This window comes from Strix aluco, chromosome W (assembly GCF_031877795.1).
Source record: "Strix aluco isolate bStrAlu1 chromosome W, bStrAlu1.hap1, whole genome shotgun sequence".
NCBI lineage: Eukaryota > Metazoa > Chordata > Aves > Strigiformes > Strigidae > Strix > Strix aluco.
Window position 1 is genome coordinate 46,723,637 of NC_133970.1, and position 21,293 is coordinate 46,744,929.

Here is a 21,293-nt window from a genome sequence, read left to right on the forward strand (position 1 = left end):
GCCATGCCACCCCTGACTATCCAGCATTGAGACAGATCTCTGGGTGGTATTCTTAAAAAACTTTTGTGTAACAGTAAACAAGACCTGAGACACATTCAGGAGACATAGCAATAAGAGCATGCTGGCTTGAACATCCCAAGGGTATTCAAAATTCTCAAAAGCTGTTGTAATTAGCCTGAAGGAGAAAGGGGAGGTGGAAGAGCAGGAGAAAGTATCCCCACTGTCTTCCCCATGGATTGGGTGCGATTACCAATAAATTCCGAGAGAAGGCACCCAAGGTACAGGTATGACAACAGTGCTGCATACAAATACCAGCTTAACCTCATGACCAGTGATGTAATCATATCATAAGTCGATATTACCCAGTACAGCAGAATGATAGTCCTGATCCCTCTCTCAGAGGTGATAAACAGGGAATACATAGTGCATATAAGAACTTACATAGCACCACCATGTGAACAAATGAATCAACATTGTGACCAGCAACTATTTAACTAATATAAGAACTGCGTATAACAAATTTGTTTGAACACGCTCTGGTCAGATCTGTTGTTATTTCAACCCTTCATGCCCCACATTGGGCGCCAAAAAGGACTGTCGTGGTTTAAGCCCAGCCTGCAAGTAAGCACCACACAGCCGCTCACTCACTCTTCCCCTCCACCCGGTGGGATGGGGTGGAGAATTGGAAGAAAAAGGTAAAACCTTGTGGGTTGAGATAAGGATGGTTTAATAGGACAACACAAGGAGAGAAGAAACAATAATAACAATAATACTAATAAAAGAATATATAGAGCGAGTGATGCACAGTGCAATTGCTCACCACCCGGAACCCGATGCTCAGCCACTTGCCGAGCTGCCATCCCTCCTCCTCCCCTAGCCAACTCCCCCAGTTATATACTGAATGTGACATCATATGGTATCAAATATTCCCTTGGCTAGTTTGGGTCAGCTGTCCCGGCTGTGCCCCCTCCCAGCTTCTTGTGAAAATTAACTCTATCCCAGCTGAACCCAGAACAGGTACCACAAAAATTCGATAAATGCAGTCAACTGTGCACACTATAAAAATGTAACTTCCCTGGAAGGAGCTGTAAGGCAACAGAAGTCCTTCCCCTTTAAACTGTCAGCCAAAAATATTCGCAAAAACTCATGCCCAAATTGGAAAATGTACTTCTCTGACTTTAATCTCTCAAGATACTCCCCTATAAATGAAAAGAGAGCAAAACCAAATTATGACTCTCTACTCCATTCACACTGTCCTTGAAGAAAGCATGGAGAAAAACAAACATCAAGTTCTGGATGTACTCAGAAATTCAGTACAATAGCATGATTTAAAGGCCTACATAAAATAAAATTGCACATGGCTATGATAAACCAATGCTGAGTCAGCAAAACAGTTAAACATATGTGCAGGTGCTACTCTGAACAGAAGACAATCACTCACTTCACTGCAGTGTCAAATCAAGCTCCAAGGAGGATGTTGAACATTCCTAGGTTTCATCAAGTGTAGAATTACTGTTCAAGTTGTTTCCTCTCCTCTCTGACAGTTTGCTTTCCATTTATTTTGCTGCATGAGAGTAACTCATCTGTTTCAACCTATCAGTCCATTTAAATTTAACAACAAAAAAGATGAACAAAAGCCTTTGCAAACAGTTTGTTTCACAAGCTATGGAAACACAATCATACTAAAAAAGCCCTAAGAATCATTGAAAATACCAGCAAAAAAGGCAGTAGCAGCACCACTGAGATGCACAAAAGTTAAAGATGTGGCATCACTTGTTATTTCTAATTCCTAGTAAGGATGAAAGATATATATATGTTTATTTTGTTTAATCCCCCCTCCCCAATAGCTTAAAGCTTTCAGGCTTGCTAAAAGCCATTCCTTTACAGGTTCTGAGCCAAATCATAAAAAACTTTTCCATGATTCATGTGTGTTACAAGGTGGGTTACAGAACACTTTTCTTTTGTTCAGCATAGCAGGAATAATTACCTGTGTTCTATAAGCTCACATGGGATCACAAAAGCCAGAAAGCAGCATATAGACCACTTGGTGTTCTTTGATTTTTCTAATTAAAGCTGACTATATGTCACCTAAATGCAACAGCACACTTTGTTTCTTTCTTCTCCCTGAAAACTATTTGGTACACAAGACCCTGGACATCCATATTTGATATACATGGCACACGTAATATTACGTGGAAGGTAATATTACAGAATTAGAGGAAGGTAAATGAAGAGTTGAATTGTATTCCATACACTAAAAAAGAAAACAAAAAGAAAAGCTACTGCTGCTGTCCTACTCTAAAATTGCTAGGCAAATTCAAAGTACACTAGCAGAGTAAAACAGTCTCATAATCTTCATAGCAAAAGCCCCATCACCAAACAGGAAGTGAGATTTCTGCAAGTTACAGTAGGATTTATGTAGTAAAGAGGGTCTCAAAAAATTTCAGTTAAGGTAAAATAAACACAACCAAATTAGTTTGAAATTTAGTTGGAAATAGCACAAGAAATGGCCAAGTACGACAAACAAGAGAAGTGATAACCAGAAGATCTCAAGGGGGATTTCAGGTGATACCAGTTGATACATCCCTGAGAAAAGTAACAAGATCCAAATTCTTCCACCTACTGTTTCAGTAACATTTCAGGAATAGACAAACTCCAGAGAATTTTTTCCACTCAGCTTCAGTTTACGCTTTCAGAATTGTTGGGCATCATAATTGCAACTAAAAGAAAACATCTCCTGGGCTGTGTGCGTGTGTCTCAGTACAAAAGAAAACCCCAAACCAACCCCCAAAACCCCACAAAAAACCTAGAGAAACTCCAAGTGTGTTTTGAGGGAAAAAGACAAAATAACTAATGTTTACTTGAGGCAATGCTTCCTCTGAGATTAAGCCCCAGGATATGTCTTGTTCTTTCTTATGAAAGATCTCAAAACTATCATTTACCATCAAATCTGAGAGGAAAGAGGGGAAATCTCTAAGGACAACAGACCACACTATTTGCTATAAAGTCCGATCTTACTGAATGTGTCCATAGTTGAGGTAGAATAGCATGTACAAAGAGACTATGGATACCAGTCAAAGTAAGAAAATCTGTACCAAAAAAAAAACCAAACCCAAAATAGGGGAGAAGGACCCAAATATGCCATTGACAAATGAGAAACCTAAGACAGTTTTAGAATTATTTTGCAAAATGCCATAGAGAAAAATGAAACAAAATTATGATAGTGTGACAGTACATTAAACAGGAAAGTACAGCTTTAACTGTCACTTTTAAACCTATATGTTCAGGGCTCCCCACTAACAATTCTCTTTCTGCTCATACAGTATAAGAAGCACACCATAGTAAATTTATTTATTACCCAACCAAGAAGTTAACAAAACAATGAATGTTTGGTTGCTCTAAAATTATCAGGAGGCAAGGGAAAGAAGTTTCGAGTAGAGACTGATGCAAAAAAGTTATTAAAATAGAAACAGTCTATGCAGTCAACATTTAAATGTAAGGGTTAAAAGAATTACTAGTGTACACCCAATCTAACAAGTAGTAATGGGAGGATTTAGATAAAAGGAGAAGGTGGACAGAAGAACAAGGATAGCTGAATTTTACAGGCAGCACAAGTCTTCTGGCCAAAGAATTCTGCTGCTTGGAACATTTAAGACTAGACTGCCTTCCAACACTAGAAAATGGAATAAGAATTACACCAGCATTGGCAGAGACACAAATGGGAGACCTAATAGGTATGCTCTATTACCAGTTCATGGCATTATCAATCTCCAGCTTTGGATTTGAAGCATTATATAGTTATAGGCCATAGGCATCTCTTATTCTTTAGGCTCTCTATGAATTATTTTGCTCTTATGTGCCCTTTTCATTTTATTTTCCCAGCATACTATATTTACAAAAATAAGAACTTAAGAAGATATGTATTTTGACCAAAAGACCTAGGGAATAGAAAATATGTAGAAACATATACAGGAACCTCTCTTCCCCCCTTATATAGACTAAGAGTTTTACTTGGCTAGCACAGCACATTACTACTGTGGGAGGAAACAGAAGACTGACCTACACAAAAACATTAATCCAAAATATACAATTAGAGGAAGGCATACAAATCTCCATTAAAAATTCTTCAGATTTTGATCAATGAAAGCCTCTTTAAAAACAATATTTGCCTCCACCAAACTCTTAATGAGTTAGGTTTGAGAAACTTCAGCCATCTCATGCTCCAACACAGACATTTTGCATTTCTCCTCTCTCCAGCTGCAAGTTTACCTTTTTTTTTCTGGCTAAAGATCTACACCTACCACCAAGTTTCTTAGTTGTCACCGATCTGTTTGCCGATGAAGACTATTTTGTTCTTCTTGAAGGCTATTTTGTTCTTCTAGCACTGTAAAATCAGAACTGTCAAATTTGTCACTGCTGAGCATGCATGGATCAAGGACTATTACAGCCTTTAAACTGTCTTAAAGAGAAACCCAACAGGTGTTCTGCTTCTAGTCCTTGAATGTTTGGGGGAACAAAATTCAATCTGAGATGGGAATTAGCTGACAGGAAAGGGAATGAACCATATGGAACAACAGGACAACTATAGATCTAAACTATTCATATGCTTGCAACTGTTAAAAAAAAAAAAAAGCCAGCAAAACCAAAAAAACCTCCCACAAAAATCATACTACTCTGTTCAAACAAGAACTTGTTTAATAAATATTGTCCAATACCAATTGATCTACTTAGGTGAGAAAAAAGAGAAAAGGTAAAGAATATTTTGTAAATAAATTTTGGACACACTTAAAGGTTAGGCTGCCTTTGAAAAAACACAGATGAACGTTAATATTTTGGGGGGAATGGGAGCTGGCAAGAAACAACTTTATTTTTTGTGAAAACACAGATTATTGTGGCCTTGTTCACCACACAGCCTGCCATACAGCTATGCCTACTCACAGGTATGTCAGCATTCCCTCTCTGTGGCGTAGACAGCCCAATCCAACAAGTTTCTACTGGTATAACAACTATTTCTTATTGGTTAAGGGGCATGAAATACTTCAAACCACAGGAAGGTATCACTATGCCAGAATTTTTTTTGTAGAAAAGATCCACTTTTAGTCTCAGAGTTGCTAAAAACCTTTTGAGGTGATTCAAATTTTTCACCTTTGGGTAGGTGCAGCATCCAGGCAGCTCTAGCAAACACACACTTTTAAAGGGTGTAAAAGCCCTCAGCCTGAAACCTTCCTGTGCCATCCCATTCCCAATGCTACTTCTTTCACTGACAGTGTGCTGGGTGTCTGTTTTTCAGATAATTATTACACAGTACTTCCATAAAAATTATCTTAAGTTAAAAAAGCAACAGGTTGTTGCTTAAGAATATACATTATGTTGATGAAATATGATCATAAATCCAAGCAGAAATAAACTCAACATGCAATTCAGATAACTGAGCACAGCTCTGGGGTGCTCAGAGCCTCACATGCTTTAATGCAAAGCTGTGAGAGATTTTATACTTGTTCTAAGGAGGCTGCAGATGCCTCAGTAAGGACTCACTCCTTCCTACTGGGACAAAAATTTTAACATTTATTCTAGCTCAACATAAATCTTGCCAAGCTGGGAAACTCCTCCTTTCACTGACTAGAGAGAAAATTTCACTAAGGACCAGGGAGAATTGCCATGATGAGAGTCTATCAGAGAAATATAAGCAATCTGAAGCTGGTGGCATAATTCAGAGTGAGACAATGAATAAAAACAGGCTTAAGAAATGGAAGATAGCCGTCTTTTAGAGACTAAGACATATGATTAGCTGTAAAAGCCAAAAACTGGCCTTAACTCAACCTCTGTGGGGTTTTTTTTGTTTGTTTTTTACATTTATTTCCCTAAAAACTGACAGATTATTAAAGAATTGTAATAAAGAATTGGAAGTTAGGATTTTGTAATATAAAGGTATGATAAGGAAACAACTCTTACACTGAGACTTCAGTAACTGCCAATTACCTACATATCATAAGATCACTATTTTTGAAGCATAAGGAATGTATAAAGAGTATGAGAAGAGATGCACACACTTCTCATGGCACAGAGATTTTTCACTTAGAAAGCATTTACAGCTCACAAGTATTTCTCCAAAACAATTTATAACAATGAAAAGATACAATAAGGCACAGGACATATAATACCATTTTATACAAGGATTAAGGACTGCAGCACAGTTTATTATTGGGTAACAAAATTCTGAAGTGTAATGTTTAAGAAGAAACTAACTGCACTAAAATGTGTCAAAGATCACAGTAACTGGAAAAGCACCAGGAGTATTTTACTTTCCTAAAGTAATATAGTCCTCTTTATTTGAAGAAGTGTGTAAATCATTTCCTTATCCTTGCAAGAAATTCTTAAGTTCACATTATGAAGTTTATTGCTACAAAAGCATACAATCATAATTATGTCTTACAGAGATCAATGCTAAATCAGGAAGAAGTGACAAGCTATAAAAGCAGGGGAAGAAAGACATTTGAAGAAAAAAAGTATTTCAGAACAAATGTCTTAACATAAACATTAATGAAATTAAGAGGCATTAAACCTTGGTTTCCTAGTGGACTAGACAAGATCCTTATCTCATACCTAGGTGGAATCATCATCCATGCAGATGAACCTTCACTTGATAGGTTTGCAGAGCAGAAACAAGAACAGGGTGCTGGTGTACTGTTAGGTGTTGGAAGTGTGGGAAAAGCAAAACAATGAAAAATCTGCAAAACACACATTTCCTTGACACATGGTGCCCAGAACAAACACAGGACAGGATGAAGATCCAGCTGCTGAGGAGAGGGGCTCCGAAGAGGAGGACAGCGGTGGGGAACCCTCCTGAAAGCATCAAAAACCCACAGCAAAACTGCAAGACGTGAAGGCAGAAGCCCAGGGAAGAGGGAGAGCCTCAAGTCGCCTCCCCCCTGAGCGGGAAGAGCGAGCTGCTGCTAACGAGGGCGGCGGGGACTCAGAGTGGGCGGACACTGGAGTGACGACGCCCCACGCCCCTCATGTACAAGAGCAGCCCCCAGGGAGTGGGAGCGACTAGGAGAGCAGCAGTTTGCGCAGGCAGGGAGAGCGGACAGGGCACAGTGCCTCTCCAGGGTCTAGAACTTATCTGAGCTAGTTTCATCTTACCGTCCTCCACGAGTAGATTGAACCATGGTCTCCACTCGCGTCAAAAGCACCACCAGCAAGAACGTGGCAACCCAGACAGAGCAACCACGCAAACATGCAGCAGTCCAGGTCCCAGGCTGCAGGGACTGCCTGAGCCTGTCAGTGCTGTTGGAGGGCCGCAGTGACAGCGCCTGTGTGCGCTGTGATCAGCTGGATGACCTGTTCAGCCTGGTGGCAGAACTCAAAGCAGAGGTCGAGAGATTAAGAAGTATTAGGGAATGTGAAAGGGAAATTGATTGGTGGAGTAACACCCTGGCACCCCTAAAGCAACAGGAGCAAATGGAGGCTCCAGACGAGGCAGGTAACCCCTCAACCTCTTGCTACCAGGCAGAAGGAGGGGAACTAAGAGATGGGGGAGGCTGGAAACAGGTCCCCGCTTAGGGAGACAGGAAAATCATCTCCCGACCTCCCTCATACTCCATGGTGTCCCTTCACAATACATTCGGGGCCCTGGAACCTTTGAATGAAGAAGAGAAGGAGGAAGACCAAGGTCCACCAAGGCCGGGTCATTCTAGACCAGGTATTAAAACCAGTTCTAAAAAGAACCCCAGAAGAGTCATTGTAGTGGGTGACTCCATTCTGAGGGGTGTCGAAGGACCAATATGCAGACCAGACCTGCTTCATAGGGAAGTCTGCTGCCTCCCTGGGGCCTGCGTCAAGGACCACACAGCTAAAGTCCCCGCTCTAGTGAGACCCAAGGACTACTACCCTCTCCTGGTTTTTCAGGTAGGTAGTGACGACATTACCAGGAGAAGTCCTAAAGCAATGAAGAGAGATTTCAGGGCCTTGCGGAAATTGGTTAAGGGGTCAGGGGCACAAACTGTTGTTCTCCTCCATCCCTTCAGTTGGGGGGATGGATGAAGAAGAATACCGGAGAACTCAACAGATGAACTTGTGGCTCCAAGACTGGTGTTACAGTCAGGGCTTTGGATTTTTCAATTATGGGTTGGTATACAGGGCACCAGACCTTTTGGCATTAGATGGGAAGCACCTGTCCCAGAGGGGGAAGAGGATCTTGGGGCAGGAGTTAGCTGGGCTCATTGACAGAGCTTTAAACTAGATCTGAAGGGGGAAGGGGGCAAAACATCAGCCCATCTGAAGTGCATGTACACCAATGCACACAGCATGGGTAACAAACAGGAGGAGCTTGAAGCCATGATGAAAAAGGAAAATGATGATGTGGCTATTACAGAAACATGGTGGGATGTCTCCCATGACTGGAGTGTGCCAATTTTTTGATGAGTACAAGCTCTTTAGGAGGGATAGACAGAGAAGGAGAGGTGGCGGGGTGGCACTGTATGTTAGGGACTCTTATGATTGCTTTGAGTACAAGTGTAGTGAAGACAGGGTAGAGTGTCTTTGCGTTAGAATCAGGGGGAAGGCCAACAGGGCAGATGTAGTAGGAGTCTACTATAGGCCACCCACCCAGGACAGAGAGGTGGATGAAATATTCTATAGGCACTTAGGTGAAATCTCACGATCGCTTGCCCTTGTTCTTGGGGGAGACTTTAACTTCCCAGACATCTGCTGGAAATACAGCACAGCAGAGCGGGACCAGTCCCGGAGATTCCTGGAATGTGTGGGAGACAGCTTCCTGATGCAGATGGTGAGTGAACTGACCAGAGAAGGTGCCCTGCTGGATCTCCTCTTTGTGAACAGAGAAGGACTGGTGGAGGATGTGGCGGTTCGAGGACGACTAGGGCACAGTGATCATGAAATAATAGAGTTCTCTATTCTTAGAGAGGCCAGGAGAGGGCTAAGCAGAACTGACATCCTGGACTTCCAAGGGGCTGAATTTGTCTTGTTTAGGCATTTGTTTGAAAGGATCCCTCGGGAGATGATCCTGAAGGGTATAGGGGTCCAGGAAGGCTGGACACTCTTTAAGAAGGAAGTGTTAATGGCTCAGGAGCAGGCGGTCCCCAGGTGCTGTAAGAGAAGACGGCGACAGAGAAGACCACCCTGGCTGAACAGGGAGCTTTGGCTGCAACGCAGTGAGAAAAGGAGAGTTTAGAGCCTTTGGAAGAAGGGGCTAGCCACTCACAGTGATTACAAAGATGCTATGAGGCTATGCAGGGGGGAAATCAGGAGGTCTAAAGCCCAGCTGGAAATTAATCTGGCTTCAGTAATCAAGGACAACAAGAAATGTTTCTATAAGTATGTCAGTAGCAAAAGAAAGACCACGGAGAGTCTCCATCCCCTGCTAGATGCAGGAGGAAACATGGTAACAAGTGATGAGGAGAAGGCTGAGGTGCTTAATGCCTTCTTTGCCTCAGTCTTTAATAACAAGACTAGTTGTATTGAGGGAATCCAGCCTCCTCAGCCAGAAGACAGAGACTGGGAGAACGACCCCCCCACAATCTAGGAGGAGATAGTCGGCGACCTGCTGCATCACATAGACACACACAAGTCTATGGGACCAGATGGGATACACCCGAGGGTGCTGAAGGAGCTGGCTGGGGTGCTCGCAAAGCCGCTTTCCATCATTTACCAGCAGTCCTGGCTGACCGGGGAGGTCCCGACTGATTGGAAACTGGCCAATGTGACCCCCATCTATAAGAAGGGTCAGAAGGATGATCCGGGAAATTACAGGCCTGTCAGCTTGACGTCAGTGCCCGGGAAGCTGATGGAGCAGCTCATCCAGAGTACCATCATACAACACATGCAGGACAACCAGATGATCAGGCCCAGTCAGCATGGGTTTATGAAAGGCAGGTCCTGCTTGACAAACCTGATCTCCTTCTACGACAGGGCGTCCTGCTTATTGGATGAGGGAAAGGCTGTGGGTACTGTCTACCTTGACTTTAGTAAGGCCTTTGACACCGTTTCCCACAGCATTCTCCTGGCAAAACTGGCTGCTCGAGGCTTGGATGGGCACACGCTTTGCTGGGTAAAAAACTGGCTGGATGGCCGGGCCCAAAGAGTTGTGGTGAACAGAGTTAAATCCAGCTGGTGGCCAGTCACGAGTGGTGTCCCCCAGGGCTCGGTTTTGGGGCCACTCCTGTTTAACATCTTTATTGATGATCTAGACGAGGGGATCGAGTGCATCCTCAGTAAGTTTGCAGATGACACCAAGTTGGGTGGGAGTGTTGATCTGCTCGAGGGTAGGGAGGCTCTGCAGAGAGATCTGGACAGGCTGGAGCGATGGGCTGAGGCCAACTGGAGGAGTTTCAATAAGGCCAAATGCCGGGTGCTGCACTTCGGCCACAACAACCCCCAGCAGCCCTACAGGCTTGGGGAGGAGTGGCTGGAGAGCTGCCAGTCAGAGAGGGACCTGGGGTTTTGATTGACAGCGGGCTGAACATGAGCCAGCAGTGTGCCCAGGTGGCCATGAAGGCCAATGGCATCCTGGCTTGTATCAGAAATAGCGTGGCCAGCAGGGACAGGGAAGTGATCTTGCCTCTGTACTCGGCCCTGGTGAGGCCGCACCTCGATGACTGTGTTCAGTTTTGGGCCCCTCACTACAAAAAGGACATTGAATTACTCGAGCGTGTCCAGAGAAGGGCAACAAAGCTGGTGCAGGGTCTGGAGCACATGTCGTACAAAGAGCAGCTGAGGGAACTGGGGTTGTTTAGTCTGGAGAAGAGGAGGCTGAGGGGAGACCTCATCGCCCTCTACAAGTCCCTGAAAGGAGGTTGCAGAGAGCTGGGGATGAGTCTCTTTAACCAAGTAACAAGCGATAGGACAAGAGGGAACGGCCTCAAGTTGCACCAGGGGAGGTTTAGACTAGATATTAGGAAGCATTTCTTTACAGAAAAGGTTGTTAGGCGCTGGAATGGGCTGCCCAGGGCAGTGGTGGAGTCCCCATCCCTGCAGGTGCTCAAGAGTCGGGTTGACATAGCACTGAGGGATATGGTGTAGTTGGGAACTGGCAGTGTTAGATTAACGGTTGGACTAAATGATCTTCAAGGTCCTTTCCAACCTAGATGATTCTGTGATTCTGTAATATCTGTAATCCTGTGTACAGGAGTAAGATCACTTCCCTGTCCCTGCTGGCCACGCTATTTCTGATACAAGCCAGGATGCCATTGGCCTTCATGGCCACCTGGGCACACTGCTGGCTCATATTCATCCTGCTATCAATCAACACCCCCAGGTCCCTCTCTGACTGGCAGCTCTCCAGCCACTCCTCCCCAAGCCTGTAGCGCTGCTGGGGGTTGTTGTGGCCGAAGTGCAGCACCCGGCATTTGGCCTTATTGAAACTCCTCCAGTTGGCCTTGGCCCATCGCTCCAGCCTGTCCAGATCTCTCTGCAGAGCCTCCCTACCCTCGAGCAGATCAACACTCCCACCCAACTTGGTGTCGTCTGCAAATTTTCTGAGGGTGCACTCGATCCCCTCGTCTAGGTCATCAATAAAGATGTTAAACAGGAGTGGCCCCAAAACCGAGCCCTGGGGGACACCACTCGTGACCGGCTGCCAACCGGATTTAACTCTGTTCACCACAACTCTCTGGGCCCGGCCATCCAGCCAGTTTTTTACCCAGCAAAGCGTGTGCCCATCCAAACCACGAGCAGCCAGTTTCACCAGGAGAATGCTGTGGGAAACAGTGTCAAAGGCCTTACTGAAATCAAGGTAGACAGTACCCACAGCCTTTCCCTCATCCAATAAGCGGGTCGCCCTGTCATAGAAGGAGATCAGGTTTGTCAAGCAGGACCTGCCTTTCATAAACCCATGCTGACTGGGCCTGATCATCTGGTTGTCCCGCATGTGTTGTGCGATGGTACTCAGGATGAGCTGCTCCATCAGCTTCCCGGGCACTGACGTCAAGCTGACAGGCCTGTAATTTCCCAGATCATCCTTCTGACCCTTCTTATAGATGGGGGTCACATTGGCCAGTTTCCAATCTGTCGGGACCTCCCTGGTCAGCCAGGACTGCTGGGAAATGATGGAAAGCGGCTTTGCGAGCACCCCAGCCATCTCCTTCAGCACCCTCGGGTGTATCCCATCTGGTCCCATAGACTCGTGTGTGTCTATGTGATGCAGAAGGTTGCTATCTCCTCCTGGATTGCAGGGGGGGTCATTCTCCCAGTCTCTGTCTTCTGGCTGAGGAGGCTGGATTCCCTCAGTACAACTAGTCTTGTTATTAAAGACTGAGGCAAAGAAGGCATTAAGCACCTCAGCCTTCTCCTCATCACTTGTTACCATGTTTCCTCCTGCATCTAGCAGGGGATGGAGACTCTCCGTGGTCTTTCTTTTGCTGCTCACATACTTATAGAAACATTTCTTGTTGTCCTTGATTACTGAAGCCAGATTAATTTCCAGCTGGACTTTAGACCTCCTGATTTCCGCCCTGCATAGCCTCACAGCCTCTTTGTAATCATTATTCTTCCTGCTATCTATTGATTTTGTCTTCTGAGAAACCTGATTCAAGTTTAATAGCAACATATTTTCTACTCCAATCAACCATACTATTCAGTGGTATTTCCTAGAAAATTTTTTCTTCTGTGTCAGATATACAGAAGAAAATCCTTCAGGGACAGCTTGATATACCACAGATTCCAGTTGAGATAATACTAAAGCAAGATATTAAGAATTTCCTTAGTGAACTTACCAGCATAGAAATGGGTTTCACTACATAATTTTAAAACTATGTGCATTCAGAAGGAATAGAAAAGTCATGCTCTGTGAAAGATCAACTTAAGTAAAAATCAACTGAAAGATCTATACAAGCAGCATTATGTTATTGCACTATTAAACGATCATGTATGCTTTGTTGGGAAAAGAAAAGCAGCTCATATGTGGAATTTTAGAAGAGTGAAGTCCTTTTCATAATTTTCTGGTTATGAGTCATTTGGTGGTAGCTGACCAGACAGAAACAGTGACAAAAAGGTTACCCTGTAAGTGCCACACAGAAACCCATTAAGGGTAAACAAAAATATTCTTTCCTTGAGGAACTACTGATCTTCCATCAACATTAAACACTCCATTAAATCAAACTACACATAACTGCATGAATTTTCAGTGCAACTCATTTATTGGTGTTCTCATACAACTCTGTGCTGCCCACATTTTCAGGAATTAGACCTGCAAGTTTCTCCATTTTTACACATGTTCAAAGAATTTAACATTATTAGACTGTCATAAATGACTTAAGATTTTTGGCAGGCCATCTGCTGTAATAGCTTTGGAATTCCAAGTGCCTATTGTGGATGACTTATTTTAACAAGAATCAACACTACCTTGGGGCTCAGAAAAAAATCTAAACCCTTAATTCCTTTGTCCTTCGCTTGGCATGTTAGTGATGCAATGTTATATATGTTGTATTTGCTTAAGGTAAATTAAGGTGCATGAGATTTTACACACTGAGCATTCTTTAGATCTTAACTATAAACTATTAATTCTTCTAAAGCAGAGTAAGACCATCTCCATGTGCTTGGTCTGTGTACTTTGTATGTCTTGGTGTCCTGGTTTCAGCTGGGATACAGTTAATTTTCTTCCTAGTAGCTGGTATAGTGCTGTGTTTTGGATTTAGGATGAGAATAATGTTGATAACACACTGATGGTTTAGTTGTTGCTGAGCAGTGTTTATACTGAGTCAAAGACTTTTCATCTTCTCATACTGCCCTGCCAGTGAGGAGGCTGGGGGTGCAGAAGAAGCTGGGAGGGGGCACAGCTGGGACAGCTGACCCAAACGAGCCAAAGGGATATTCCAGACCATATGACATCATGCTCAGCAATAAAACGGGGAAGTTGGCCAGGGGGTGGCGGCTCACTGCTCGGGGACTGTGACTTGCAGAAAACAGACCCTACAACTCGGAGAGAGTTCTAAAGCAGGTATGTTTACTCCAGCGCCGGGGTGCAAGGGGATTTCTCCACAAAGCTTGCACACCCACCGCACATTTTACCAGAAACTTATCGAGTGTGGCTATACATATTCATTGGATTACATAACACAAACATACATATGCATGAGTAAGGCTGGGTTAGTTCTAGAGGCTGGTGTCAGCAGTTTATGTTCTCTTTGCACCTGCGCATTGCCTCCTGGGGGGCGTCTTCGGGGGTCTGTTGGAGGAAGGCTCGTAGTCTTTCTCACCTTGTACTTTTCCTCGGAGCATGCGCAGATTCTCTTGCACAATTTCTTGAATAACAAGAGTGTTTATCAGCAGGTTTACTCATTCTATCTTATCTAAGAGAACCAGTGAAACTTCTACCGTCCATATATGGCTATCTTTACTCATTACCAAGACCCAACTAGTTAGAGCACACCTGTTTCCCAAGGACAAAAACATGATATTTTGCTGAACACTGCAGTTCTTGGTAGATTTTCACAGTAAACTGCTTTGTTTTGATGGACACAGTAGTCCTTGGTAAAATTCCACAGAACAGTCTGGGCAAGCAGGATTCTTAGCAATATTCAAAAATACTGTAAGTAATACTATAAGTTGCTATAAATAAGTAAATAAGTTGCTAAGCAGTTTTCTATAAGTAAATAAGTCTCAAAACAAGTAATCATTTTTCTGTATCAACTGGCTGGTCATCAGTCAGCATGTGGTGGGTAACTCCATTATGCATCACTTGTTTTGTATATTCTCTTATTATTATTTTCCCTTCCTTTTCTGTCCTACTAAGCTGTCTTCATCTCAACCCATAAGTTTTACTTCTTTTTTTTCCGATTGTCTCCCCATCCCACTGCAGGGGAGCTAGTGAAGGGCTGTGTTATGTTTAGCTGCCTGCCAGGTTAAACCATAACACTTAGTCAGCAGAGTAAGAACTCCAGAAAATCTTACAATAAATACTTTGCAAGTGACAGTAGGGTTAAAAGACAAGCAAGATCTCTAACACTTATCATTCCACAAATTCTTAACTATATTGAGAAGTTATACCAGTCCAATTCTGTATTCCAAATTTCTGCAATATTTATTAGTTTCAGTATAAGAAGCATCATGAGCAGAAGACTGATTGGCTTGTAATGTTGTGTTGATTGCACTGTAGATCTGCATGGTTAGCACAGTATATATAAGAATCTTCCCAGAAAGAACTTCGGCAACTAGAGCTATTTCAGTGGCTAATTAGCTACTTATTAAAAACAGTCTTCATCCTTGATAGCTAAGGACAGTGAAAACAAAAACCAGATTGCATGGATTTGTTTTTAGAGAATTTGATGTCATCATTCTTACCATTTGTATTGGGTTTGTGTGGCAAGGTTTTGGTAGTGGGGGGGCTACGGGGGTGGCTTCTGTGAGAAGCTGCTAGAAGCTTCCCCTATGTCTGATAGAGCCAATGTCAGCCAGCTCCAAGACAGACCCGCTGATGGCCAATGCTGAGCCCATCAGTGACAGTAGCAACGCCTCTGGGATAACATGTTTAAGAAGGGGAAAAAAAACTGTTGTGCAACAGCAGCTGGGAGACAGGAGTGAGAATATGTGAAACAACTCTGCAGACATCAAGGTCAGTGAAGAAGGAGGGAGAGGAGGTGCTCCAGGCCTGTGGTGGTGCAATTCTCACCCCTCCCTGCCCCTCCTTGTTGGGCTGCTTAGTGCTAGGTGTGATTCCACCCACCTCCCCCAAGCTATGCACCAATCTGTGGAGATAAGGACTGCTAACACCTGGCTCCTGCCCCTCCCGATTGCTCAGAAATGGTTATAACAGCCCATCATCTCCTAATGGCCTGGCACACCTGTGCCTGGGATGTGGTCAAATGGGAACAATAACAGAGTTGCACATTCATCAAGTTCTTGTGCAACTGCTGGAAAACACCAGTATACTTAGTTGTTCAAGCTGGGCGTGAGAAAAAGGTGTCTGACAAAAGTCCATTATCTTGAACCCTATAAATTGTGACGACAATGGAGACCCTTTGAGCTCTCCTGGATCGCAGCGGGCCTGTGACCAGCATCTCCCCTGAGCTGGGACGCCTCTCAGGTACCAAACCCTTAAGGTGTCGTCTGCTGCCAGAGCTGACGGAAGGCCAGGGCGAAGTCAACCCGCTCGAGTCTCAATTATCACCCGTTGAGGAATGCCAAGGCATTGGGAGTATTTACTCTAAACTCAAGAGGAGGGAAAATTTCCTTTGAGCTAGCTTCTCTTTCACCCACTCTTTCTCTGCTTACTGGTGTGTGGGTACATACTTCATGCTACTGGATCCGAATACTTTTGTCTCTGTGTGTGTTTGTACGTTTTGTGTTTGTGTATGCGCATGTACACATGTATAGATTTAAGATACCATAAAGTAAGTTAGTGTGAATCTTGTCATCTTAGAATCTGTAGATAAGTCGCTATTTTTATAATATTTTCTGAATTATTTTGTAATGATCAAGTGCTGTTAGTTATTAATAAATGTAGATTTCCTGTTAAATCATTACCATGTTAATACTTTCATCCGCAACAAGGCGTCAGAGCAGAGATTCCCCTGCAACCCTGTGAGAGACGAGAAACCAGGCCTGGGAGAAAGTAAGAAAAACAGCCTGAGAAAGCAAAAGTTGAGGCTGATCGAAGGAATGCCTCAAACACTCACAAGACAAAACTATGAGTCACAGGGTGCATTCTGTGGAGGTCGAAGCTGATAAGGCTGCCCCAATAACACAAGATGGGACTGGAGGAGGGAGCCCTGTGGAGACAGGACAGTTCTGCTCTGGGGCACCTGGTCAGATTTCAAGGGCCATCTGTCCGGTGAATGACCTTTGCTTCATTATCCACAAAATGCATATTAAAGTTAACATCCCTCAATATGCTAATGAAGATAAACAAGATCATGCTAATTGCATCATCCTATGAAACACCTTACCCCTCCCCATACATGGGATACGTAGGTATGTGGGTCGACCTAGGGGACAGACCCAAGGAAAGTGGGTATAAATCAAGGGGGGGAAAGAAAGGGAGGGCCTGGAGAGTGCAGTGAAGCGAAGAAGACGGATGCCAGCGAAAAAGACGGCTGCCTCCTGTGCCTCCTGGAACCCTCGCTGGCAGGATCAGCACAGAAACCCAGACCGGTGATCTGTATTTCCCCATTCCCTCTATCTCCCTCTTTTCCTTTTTCCATTAAGAAATGCAAGGCATATTGTATTGCTTGCCACAACTTGCTATATACTTAGCCAACTATCATGTGTTCAATTAGTACATTGTGAGTAGTGAATAAATGTTTGGACTTGGAGACTTGTTGTCCGCTCCATTGGGGATTTGCGAATCTGAGTCACTTGTCTCCCTCATCTGAGCGGGACGTGACAAACCCCCATGGTAAAGACCATGGTGAGGCAGCTGTGCCCCTGCAGCTCATGGAGGTTAATGGTGGAGCAGATCTCCACACCTGCAGCCTGGGGAGGACCCTACGCCAGAGCAGGTGGATGTGCCCAAAGAAGGCTGTGATGCCATGGTGACTTGCAGAAAACAGACCCTACAACTCGGAGAGAGTTCTAAAGCAGGTATGTTTACTCCAGCGCCGGGGTGCAAGGGGATTTCTCCACAAAGCTTGCACACCCACCGCACATTTTACCAGAAACTTATCGAGTGTGGCTATACATATTCATTGGATTACATAACACAAACATACATATGCATGAGTAAGGCTGGGTTAGTTCTAGAGGCTGGTGTCAGCAGTTTATGTTCTCTTTGCACCTGCGCATTGCCTCCTGGGGGGCGTCTTCGGGGGTCTGTTGGAGGAAGGCTCGTAGTCTTTCTCACCTTGTACTTTTCCTCGGAGCATGCGCAGATTCTCTTGCACAATTTCTTGAATAACAAGAGTGTTTATCAGCAGGTTTACTCATTCTATCTTATCTAAGAGAACCAGTGAAACTTCTACCGTCCATATATGGCTATCTTTACTCATTACCAAGACCCAACTAGTTAGAGCACACCTGTTTCCCAAGGACAAAAACATGATATTTTGCTGAACACTGCAGTTCTTGGTAGATTTTCACAGTAAACTGCTTTGTTTTGATGGACACAGTAGTCCTTGGTAAAATTCCACAGAACAGTCTGGGCAAGCAGGATTCTTAGCAATATTCAAAAATACTGTAAGTAATACTATAAGTTGCTATAAATAAGTAAATAAGTTGCTAAGCAGTTTTCTATAAGTAAATAAGTCTCAAAACAAGTAATCATTTTTCTGTATCAACTGGCTGGTCATCAGTCAGCATGTGGTGGGTAACTCCATTATGCATCACTTGTTTTGTATATTCTCTTATTATTATTTTCCCTTCCTTTTCTGTCCTACTAAGCTGTCTTCATCTCAACCCATAAGTTTTACTTCTTTTTTTTCCGATTGTCTCCCCATCCCACTGCAGGGGAGCTAGTGAAGGGCTGTGTTATGTTTAGCTGCCTGCCAGGTTAAACCATAACACTTAGTCAGCAGAGTAAGAACTCCAGAAAATCTTACAATAAATACTTTGCAAGTGACAGTAGGGTTAAAAGACAAGCAAGATCTCTAACACTTATCATTCCACAAATTCTTAACTATATTGAGAAGTTATACCAGTCCAATTCTGTATTCCAAATTTCTGCAATATTTATTAGTTTCAGTATAAGAAGCATCATGAGCAGAAGACTGATTGGCTTGTAATGTTGTGTTGATTGCACTGTAGATCTGCATGGTTAGCACAGTATATATAAGAATCTTCCCAGAAAGAACTTCGGCAACTAGAGCTATTTCAGTGGCTAATTAGCTACTTATTAAAAACAGTCTTCATCCTTGATAGCTAAGGACAGTGAAAACAAAAACCAGATTGCATGGATTTGTTTTTAGAGAATTTGATGTCATCATTCTTACCATTTGTATTGGGTTTGTGTGGCAAGGTTTTGGTAGTGGGGGGGCTACGGGGGTGGCTTCTGTGAGAAGCTGCTAGAAGCTTCCCCTATGTCTGATAGAGCCAATGTCAGCCAGCTCCAAGACAGACCCGCTGATGGCCAATGCTGAGCCCATCAGTGACAGTAGCAACGCCTCTGGGATAACATGTTTAAGAAGGGGAAAAAAAACTGTTGTGCAACAGCAGCTGGGAGACAGGAGTGAGAATATGTGAAACAACTCTGCAGACATCAAGGTCAGTGAAGAAGGAGGGAGAGGAGGTGCTCCAGGCCTGTGGTGGTGCAATTCTCACCCCTCCCTGCCCCTCCTTGTTGGGCTGCTTAGTGCTAGGTGTGATTCCACCCACCTCCCCCAAGCTATGCACCAATCTGTGGAGATAAGGACTGCTAACACCTGGCTCCTGCCCCTCCCGATTGCTCAGAAATGGTTATAACAGCCCATCATCTCCTAATGGCCTGGCACACCTGTGCCTGGGATGTGGTCAAATGGGAACAATAACAGAGTTGCACATTCATCAAGTTCTTGTGCAACTGCTGGAAAACACCAGTATACTTAGTTGTTCAAGCTGGGCGTGAGAAAAAGGTGTCTGACAAAAGTCCATTATCTTGAACCCTATAAATTGTGACGACAATGGAGACCCTTTGAGCTCTCCTGGATCGCAGCGGGCCTGTGACCAGCATCTCCCCTGAGCTGGGACGCCTCTCAGGTACCAAACCCTTAAGGTGTCGTCTGCTGCCAGAGCTGACGGAAGGCCAGGGCGAAGTCAACCCGCTCGAGTCTCAATTATCACCCGTTGAGGAATGCCAAGGCATTGGGAGTATTTACTCTAAACTCAAGAGGAGGGAAAATTTCCTTTGAGCTAGCTTCTCTTTCACCCACTCTTTCTCTGCTTACTGGTGTGTGGGTACATACTTCATGCTACTGGATCCGAATACTTTTGTCTCTGTGTGTGTTTGTACGTTTTGTGTTTGTGTATGCGCATGTACACATGTATAGATTTAAGATACCATAAAGTAAGTTAGTGTGAATCTTGTCATCTTAGAATCTGTAGATAAGTCGCTATTTTTATAATATTTTCTGAATTATTTTGTAATGATCAAGTGCTGTTAGTTATTAATAAATGTAGATTTCCTGTTAAATCATTACCATGTTAATACTTTCATCCGCAACAAGGCGTCAGAGCAGAGATTCCCCTGCAACCCTGTGAGAGACGAGAAACCAGGCCTGGGAGAAAGTAAGAAAAACAGCCTGAGAAAGCAAAAGTTGAGGCTGATCGAAGGAATGCCTCAAACACTCACAAGACAAAACTATGAGTCACAGGGTGCATTCTGTGGAGGTCGAAGCTGATAAGGCTGCCCCAATAACACAAGATGGGACTGGAGGAGGGAGCCCTGTGGAGACAGGACAGTTCTGCTCTGGGGCACCTGGTCAGATTTCAAGGGCCATCTGTCCGGTGAATGACCTTTGCTTCATTATCCACAAAATGCATATTAAAGTTAACATCCCTCAATATGCTAATGAAGATAAACAAGATCATGCTAATTGCATCATCCTATGAAACACCTTACCCCTCCCCATACATGGGATACGTAGGTATGTGGGTCGACCTAGGGGACAGACCCAAGGAAAGTGGGTATAAATCAAGGGGGGGAAAGAAAGGGAGGGCCTGGAGAGTGCAGTGAAGCGAAGAAGACGGATGCCAGCGAAAAAGACGGCTGCCTCCTGTGCCTCCTGGAACCCTCGCTGGCAGGATCAGCACAGAAACCCAGACCGGTGATCTGTATTTCCCCATTCCCTCTATCTCCCTCTTTTCCTTTTTCCATTAAGAAATGCAAGGCATATTGTATTGCTTGCCACAACTTGCTATATACTTAGCCAACTATCATGTGTTCAATTAGTACATTGTGAGTAGTGAATAAATGTTTGGACTTGGAGACTTGTTGTCCGCTCCATTGGGGATTTGCGAATCTGAGTCACTTGTCTCCCTCATCTGAGCGGGACGTGACAAACCCCCATGGTAAAGACCATGGTGAGGCAGCTGTGCCCCTGCAGCTCATGGAGGTTAATGGTGGAGCAGATCTCCACACCTGCAGCCTGGGGAGGACCCTACGCCAGAGCAGGTGGATGTGCCCAAAGAAGGCTGTGATGCCATGGTGACTTGCAGAAAACAGACCCTACAACTCGGAGAGAGTTCTAAAGCAGGTATGTTTACTCCAGCGCCGGGGTGCAAGGGGATTTCTCCACAAAGCTTGCACACCCACCGCACATTTTACCAGAAACTTATCGAGTGTGGCTATACATATTCATTGGATTACATAACACAAACATACATATGCATGAGTAAGGCTGGGTTAGTTCTAGAGGCTGGTGTCAGCAGTT